This window comes from Haemorhous mexicanus, chromosome 7, assembly GCF_027477595.1.
Source record: "Haemorhous mexicanus isolate bHaeMex1 chromosome 7, bHaeMex1.pri, whole genome shotgun sequence".
NCBI lineage: Eukaryota > Metazoa > Chordata > Aves > Passeriformes > Fringillidae > Haemorhous > Haemorhous mexicanus.
The window spans coordinates 17,764,502-17,773,108 of record NC_082347.1 but is presented as its reverse complement, the minus strand read 5'-3'; the positions used below and the strand labels follow the sequence as shown (position 1 = coordinate 17,773,108).

The following is an 8,607-nucleotide window of genomic DNA, read 5'->3' as shown; positions in this document are numbered from 1 at the left end:
TCACTAATAATCTTTAATATTTCAGATATACTGTTTTGTATTTTTACAAATTTTGTATTGTTTTGTTCTATTGATTGTGGTTTGCCTGAGCATAGCTGTGGTTTCTCAAATATTGAAGTAAAGCTAAGCTGGTAAGTAGCAAGTGGATTGTTGAATATACACAGCTGGAAGAGAGTTGGGTGTATGAATGCTTTGGATCTGCAATAAACTTAGAGGCATCAGCCTTCATACTCTGAGGCTGCACACGTTGTTCACAATAATCAGTCAGAATGAGTTACTTAATCAGATTACTCGCTCGTGAGTAAATAAGATGATTTACAAGGAAAGCCAAGAGGTTTTCTGGTGAAAAAGGGGCTCTCATTTTTCACGGAGCAGGCTGGGCAGGGTGAGGAGCCCGCTCTCCTCTGCCGCTCCCGGGGCACTGCGGGCAGGGCAGAGCGGCTGCGGGGCAGGCTGGTGCCACTTTAAGAGCACCAGTGGGAGGTGGTGGAGGCACCGCCGTACAAGCAAGGGCCGGGGCTCCTGCAGCGCTGCCCTGGGGCTCGCACAGCCCGCCCTGCCCGCCCTGGCCAGGCGGAGCCGCCGGCCCGGCAGCGCAGGATGTGCGCCCGAGCGGAGCGGCGGCAGCCCGGGGGCAGCGCAGCCCGGGGGCACTGAGCAGGTAAGGGTGCACAGAACAGAGACAGGTGCCTGCTGTCAGCTCGGGAAAGACGAAAATATTCAACACAGATTCAGCTGCTTTGATGCCTTTCTATAAAAGTAAGGGCGATGACTAAATTGTTTATAATTCGGGTAAGAGGTTGTCAGCTGGGAAGAGTTGAAGAATATAGAGTTCCTAGTCACATGATTAATTCTAAGTGCGAAATAGTTTGCTAAATGGTTAGAATTATGTCTGTAAGTGGACTGCATAAAGCAATCCTTTATTCTTCTTTTACAGCTAGCACACCTCCAGCTTGTGTAAGTTTATTCAAAAATGTTTAAAATCTAAATATTTCAGGGCAGGAAATGTCTGTGACTCAGAGGTAGGTATCTCCTCACTGCTACACATTCAAGAATCAGAAACCTAATAGACATATGCCACAATGTGTTATCTGTGAGAGCACAAAATCATCTTTTTAGACAAAATACAAAAATCTGAACTTAGTGTGATTGTATAACAACCAAGAAACTCCTCTTGCATTTTTAAACTTTCATTGTAGTCTCCTGATTACAATTACTTTTGGAAGTAAGGTGAAACAAAGGGCTTGATCCTCTTAATCACAACACTTTGCCATGCTAGTTTTGTCTATTAAATAGTCTGTCTTCATCATAATTTTTGTTTTAAAAAATCTTCCCCCAGGTTTCATACATTTAATTTCTGCACCCAGTTTTCACATTAAGATATTTGAAGCTTGATTTGTATCCTGCAGTGTCTTTACTCACTGAAAGATAAATACATAGAGATTTGACTTAAAAATAATCAGACTAATCTGCTTCATGCCTTATAAAGGATGAAATATTTTTAGAAATGAATTCTGAAATATTTTAATTAATACTTGAGTTACTTATAGAGAGATTTGTAACAAACATTCAGTGAAATTTCTGTTAATATTTTAATGATTCTAAGCATTTTCATACACTCTTGGTTTGAAAGGGTCAACCCTCTAGAGACAAAAGCAGCATTATCGGATCTTTCTAAAGTTTTCCATAATTGAAATACAGCCTTTTTTCTAAGGTATCAAACTCAATACTTTGATTTCTGGTTCTTACAGGAGTTCTAAGAGACAATTTCCACTTGGACTGTAGTTATCTCTCAAGTGAGTCCATCACTGTGCCAGACACCCAGGTCTGAGAATTTTTCCTGTTCCTACCATTTGCTGCCTCTGTTTGTAGCCCAGAGCCAGGGAGGTGGCAGAGGAATGCATTCACCTTCCTGCAGTTGCACAGGGCTCCGAGGCACTGGAGGAGGCTGCAGCAGCAGTGACCTCCTCAGAAAGCCAGCCCTGTAATTATCCTGCGGCGCTAACAGGAAGCTGGCAGCTCTCTCAGAGCACCCAGGAGCACTTGTTGTCCCCACTTGAAGGGCAAATATTTGTGTCACCGACTGAGTGGAAAATGAAGCAGAACAAGTTGGTTGTTGTTGTTGGTTTGCCCCTTTCAGCTTGTTCTGCCTTTAGAATAAGTGTGTGCCTGGGAGAAGAGTGGTCACACCCCCGCAGTGTGGGAAGTGTTTCACAGCTCTGGTGCTCCTAAAGCCACTGGGAGCCCTTCTTTGAATGTGACTGAGCAGCTCTCAGGTGTAGATAGTAAAACCCCTCCCCACATAAACACCTATCTTCTACACCTGTTTGTAGAAGATACTGGAAATTCAATATAGGCCATGTGGTTTTATCTGATATCATTTATAGCAGAATCTAGTGGAATTCCTGACCTAACAAAATATTTAAAATTGTATAAAGATATCACTAATAATCAATCTTAAATATTTCAGTTATATTTTTTCTATTTTATACAAATTTCATATTGCTTTGAGCTATTGGTTGTGGTTTTTTTATCCAATCTGACTGTATCCTTCTCCACCAAAGTAAGAACTGAGCCCTGTCACTTGATTTCACAAAGACAAGTTAAGTGCTCTAGCTACTAATCAGAATATCTTCCTAGAAACAAAAGAAAATATAAATATTCACTGATATAAAGTAGACCTTGCAGACTTCAATCCCTTCTGCCATTTGGTGGCTGCATTTACAAATTTACTGGGCTCCCAAAGTTTAGCCAGTAGTACTAGCTTGTGATTTTCCAGGCACAGAATAAAAATTATATGATGGCCACTAATTCTGTAGTTTGGAGGCCAATAAATTTTATAAATACTTGCTAATTCAGATACCAGTTCCTCTTTTAGCCCCATGCAATACATTTTCAAAGAAACCTCAAGTGAGAGCAAGTTACAGACTGGGAGGCCACCACCTCCCACAAGCATCTTGCTCAAGGGAACTTCTCAAGTTACAATAACTAAAGTTACTGTAAGATTCAGAGGGCTGTCTTGAACCTTCACACCATTTCTGTAGACTGCAAATAAGCCCTTTTTTTGCTTACAGTGTTGCTGCCCTCTGCATTTGTCTTCATTGGACATTGAGGAAGTGCAATTCCCCCCTCCCAATAAGTGGGGGAATTGCACTTCCTCAATGAAGTGATAGTGGGATATCAGAAGCGATAGTGGGATAAATACATCCGGGGGGTTTGTAAGGTTTTCCCTACTGTTACTTCTCCAAAATCAAGATATCCATGTGTAATTTCAAGGGGATGGGGGAAACAAGATCAGCAGAGAAAAGGAACTGCCTTTTTCACCTGGCAAAGGTTACATTCAACACATCAAGCAGGAAGAGCACTCTTCAGTAGTTGCAATAGATGGTGGGAAGGACTGGGGTGCATTCCTTGCAGGGCAGAGGCCCCAAGGCAGCTGTCTCAACTGCATCCTGCAGCAACACAGCAGCAAGACAGAGTAAATCACTGTCTCCCTATACGTGGCTTTGCTCTTTTTCCTAATAATCAAAAGGTAAGGTTTCAAATCACAGTCAAACAGTATTTTTTGGCTTTTCTATATTGCTGCAGGCTGTAAGCCAGCACACAGTGCATCAGCTAAAAACACTAAAGTACTTTGTTTCCTGCTTGTACTGTCCTCTGCAAGAGTTGTGTGCCATGATCTTGAAGTATTGCAATTGAAAAGTGAATCTTTGCTAAGATAGGGGGAGCAATGAAGAAATCCACAATCTAGGGTACATTTTTACAGGGCCTACTTTAGCTTGCATTAAATATATGATGTTAGTGAAGAGTACCAACTTCATTTCCAGAATTATATAATAAATTTATACTTGTTTTCTCTGGAGGGTTAAATGATTGAATTGTGGTTTCACTAGGAAAATAGTCTGTCCACTGTGCTAAGGTTAAGTCACTTTTAGCATCCAGAATGGTCTTTCATCAACCATAGTATAGGAAAAAAAAAAACCACCTCAATTTGTATAGCCTTTGGGCAAGTCTTAAACACTGGAAATGGAAGGTACAATCACAAATCCCACCTCTAATAGATCTCTTTTTTTCTCCCTTCCCTAACTCCTTCATTGTATGCTTCTCTAAAGAAGTCTTTTATTGCATGTCATTCAATGTGTTCATCTCAAATCCTGGCAGACACCCTTACTCATCTACCCATTCCTTAAATTTAGGGATAGGTCTAGAACAATCTTCAGTATAAGTTATTTTGTGGTTTAGAGACCAGATTTGACATGCTTACACATTCACATGTCAAGGATTTTAGTTGGGATGAAGAACTCTCAAAGCTCCAGTGACAGCATGTATTTACTCTAAAGACTTTGCATTTCCAGAGCTATGTTTTGGTTGACCACTATTTTGATTAATTCATGCCCTCCCATAATCCAACACTGTGTCCCTGTGAGAAACACCCCATTAATAGAGCAGTCCCAGACCTTTTGTGGCTGTGCTGAAGGGAACAGGCTGGCTGAGGTGGGCCTGCAGCATTCAGAAGGGCACTGAGCCATGGCCTGCAGCCTCTGCTGATTGCACAGCACCACAGCTGAACAGCCTCACTTGGCAGCACACCCATGTTCCCTTTGGGACCAGTTCTGCTTTCATGAACGTGCCTTATTTTTGATTATCTTACTGACAATTATGTACATTGTAATACTGACTTATGGCACAACCATATTGTCACATCAGCAGAGTTGGTGTATTCAGCCCCCCAAAGACCAAAGCACTGTATGATGTGCCCTGAGGCTGTGCAGCACTCCCTCAAGCTAAGAAAAACCTGAGGACATGAGAACACAGGTGCAGGAAAAGCTTGGAATAGGTTAATGCAGGACAAATAGTCACTTTGCAGACTTTGTGACACTTGGTATCACTTCCCAGCCAGCAGCAGCTTTCCTAGCTAGAGCAAATTCAGCTCAAAAAGGTGAGCAAGGCCCTTGGCAATTGAACTGCTGCTCTCACAGCCTTGAACTACACATCCTTGGATCCTCAGAGCTGCCTCCACACTATCACAGGCCTTCCCATCACTTCCCCATTGCTTCTGCAACATCATCCTCACCAAGGGCCAAGGCAGATGGAAATGCAGCAGTGCCCCCCCAGAACCACACAGGGCTCCTTGGTCCAGCCCCTGTTTCACTGCCAGGACAGCAGCTCCTTATCCAAGCACAGAAATAGGTCATGTCATCTCCACCAAGGGATGAAGGAGAGGGATGTGTGCTCAAACCCACCTCACACCACAGCACTTGCTTTCTCAGCACAGGAAAAGAGCAGAGCCTTCCTTCATCCTCAGCATCCACTGTCTCTTGGGATCTCTGTTTCTTAAACAGATTGGGATATAGCCCAGCTGAAAATCACTGCAAGTTTGTTTTATGCAGAATTAACTGGTGTGACCTTCCCTCACAGCCAGGATTTAAGGAAAGGGGCAATGCTCTGCTCACACCCCACCAGACCTGGCTGCTGGCAGAGCAGTGGATGCTCTCCCTGGATTTTTTTTTCCCCCAAATGTAGACACTGGTGAGGAATAAAGCAGAGAATGGGGACAGGGATTTCCCTTGCAAACCATGACTGAAATTTCAAAAAAGAGAATTACAACAAACAGAGGGGGAAAATTAGGGGAATAAAATGACAGCAAGATTTGAAACAAAAGCTAGAAAAGAAAGTAAAAGTAGCAGCAGCAAGAGTTTAAAAGAAGATGCCTGGCAGAGAAAAAAAAGCAGGAGAAAAGGACCACAAAGCAAGTCAGAACTGAGATATTTAAAGGAGTTAAGTAACAGACATTCAAATAAGCAGTCAGGAGACTAATATAGCTTTCAGGTGTGTGGGTTCTGGCAAAGGGCTTGCAGCCCTTATGACTTTCAGGTGTGTGGGTCCTGTGGAAGGAATTGCACTGAACACTGCATTCCTTAAGACACCCTTATTAAAACTCAACAACCTGTGACATTCCCTGTGCAGCAGCCCTAGGCAGCAGGGAAGCAGCACAAGGAAGCTCCCTGAGCAAAATAAAAAATCCCTCTCCAGGTTAGAAACAGCCTCACACCTATCTTCATCCAGCAGCCAGTGGGAAGAGAGGAATGACACCCAAGGCTGCCCCAGGGAAGGTGAGAATATCACACAGCAGCAGAGCCAGAGGTCAGAGCAGATGAACACACACAAAATCAAGGAGCTGCTCTGTAGAAAACAGACACAGAGCACAGCCCACTTCAGGGAATGGGCCTGGTGGGCAGCATTCCAGCTCCAGCCACCCTCCTGCCACAGGTGTGTGGCTTCACTGGTAAGAAGAGAGCAGTGAGAGAGTGCTCCAGGCCCTGAGCTGCATCCTCTGGAGTTTTTCTGTGCTTGTAGGAGTTGAGATTAATGCAACCAGAACATGACACAGCAGCCAAGGAGATCTCCATCAGGACTCTGCTGATGGATAGCTAGGTTTCACTAAGGATATCATGGCCTGACTCCACCAAGATTTGTTACTAGACATACACTGGTAACACACACTCCCCTTACAAACCACAGAAAAAAAAAATGGCAATTTTAACAGTCATGTGCACAGTTGCTGGAAATTATTCAAATTTTCTACTCTCCTTAGACATAAATACTCTATCAACCCAGTTTCCAACTTCACCTTTATGTAAAGACAGGATTTAGTAACAAAACCCAGTAAAGCACATGCTTGGACAAACCTGAGACCTCCTCTGGTGAGTTTTAGTCCCAGTGCCCACAGCAAAGGCAGCACTCCCCAGGAAAGCTCCTCAGTACTGGCACAAGGGACTGGGGAGAAAAAAACCTCTTCAGGCCCTGGCCCCTCATTTATTCACCCACAGTACAGCTTTCAGGTGTGTGGGTCCAGGAAGGGGACTGGTTATCCTGATGACTTTCAGGTGTGTGGGTCCTGTGGCAGGAGTTGCATTGAACACGGCATTCCCTAGGACACACCTGTGAGCACTTAACAGAATCAACACAGATTAACTCCTTCCTAAGCACCCTGCTCTTTCTAAAGCTTTATACATGGAAAAAGATAAAATATGCATTCTGATGGCAGTTCAAATTCCTGTTCTCCTTTCCATCATATTCTTTTATTTTCAGCTGTAGCTTTGCTACATGTCAGTGTAGTAATCACTTTGTGTAATGATGCTCTGAGTGGGAGAGGAGGGCCTTAAATATCAAAATTTTAAAGATAAGGGCTTAGCCAAGGGTTAGGAACAGTGCTTTAGGGTGGACAGGCTGTCTACACCAGCATCAGCAACTGCAGCTGAGCCAAGGGGGAAAGGCAGGCTGATGCTCTGTAGAGGCTCCTGAGGGCACAGAGAGGGAGAGAAAGAGCAGGAGCTCTTCTGGGGTCTGCAGCCCAGGAAATGGGTTTATTTTTTAGGCTGAGAAAGGAATAGTCCAAAGAGGCTGACACCCCTGTGCTGGCTGACACAGACACATCCCTTCAGTCATAATTCCTATTTGCAAGTATATAATGCAGCATATCTTTTGCTTTACAGCTTCAGACCCCTGAGATGGAGGAAATCATGGTGGAAACAATCCTGGCCCCGTGGGAAATCCTGCTGGTCATTTTTGCTGCAGTGCTGGTGATGAGTTTCCTGATGCTGCTGCCCCCAGCTGCGGTGCTGATCTGGAGGATGAGGCGTGCGCCGCAGATCTCTCTGCAGGGCTCCGTGTGAGCCAGCCCCGCTCCCACCGCTGCCCCGGGAGGATGGCTCACCCTGAGAACACCTCTCAGGGTCACTCTCACTACCTGTGGTCCCCCCCAGAGCAGTGGGTCTGCCCATCTGTTGCTGCTAAGTTCCTGTGAGAAGAGAACGTGTGTGATTTTTGTGGCCATGAGCTGCAGCTCTCCACACTTTGCCTTGGGTGTTCTGGCTGGGCTGTAATTACTGCTGTTGGCTCAGCTCCTGCACTCACTGAGTTCTTCTCTGGTGTTATAATGGACTGAAAGAGAAGGATAATGCAGCACTGTATTCCCTTAATTAATATCAGGAAAGCCTCCCTCTCTATAGTTACACTGTAAATATTACCAAAGCCTTTAGCTGACTGACACTTATGCAGGTGGATTTATCCAAAGCATGCAGGATACTCTGGGGAGGCAGTGGTTTAGTCTGGTTGTATTGCAAAACCTAAAAAAAAAATAAAATTTCAGAGAATACTTCAAGATATTAGCCTCCCCTGCTTCTGTTGTTTGATCTGGAAACTTAATGGTTTAAAATGTCCTTAAATTCTTTCCTTCTATATGAATTTTCCTCTCTCCTCAACCCCCTAGTGCCAGAACAAACCCCATCCTGGGACTAGAGCAGGAGCACAAGGAGCGGTCCGATGCTCAGACAGGCCAGACACCAACAACAAGTTAATGCAAACACACAGCAACCATTTACATGAATGAAATTATGCAAATGTACTCTGGGAAATAACATGATTAAATTTACTTTAGTTTTTGACTGTGTCATATTGGCTTAATGAGTCAACTCCCTCTGTTATATATAAATAAGAACTCAGGTGGTGGGAATAGAACAAAATTTCTTCTCTGCATGTTTTTGAAAAACATCCCAGCAACCCAATCTCCAGCCTAATGTAAGGTTCATAACAGATGATAATTAA

At 44.0% G+C, this 8,607-nt stretch overlaps 1 long non-coding RNA gene across 1 annotated transcript; it reads left to right on the top strand.

Annotated features, from left to right (window-relative positions):
- Positions 1 to 222: 222 nt before the first annotated feature.
- Positions 223 to 8,166, top strand: LOC132329796 (uncharacterized). Its single transcript, XR_009487191.1, has 2 exons — positions 223 to 661; positions 7,497 to 8,166. It is a non-coding gene; the product is annotated as an uncharacterized LOC132329796 (long non-coding RNA).
- The last annotated feature ends 441 nt before the right edge of the window (positions 8,167 to 8,607 follow it).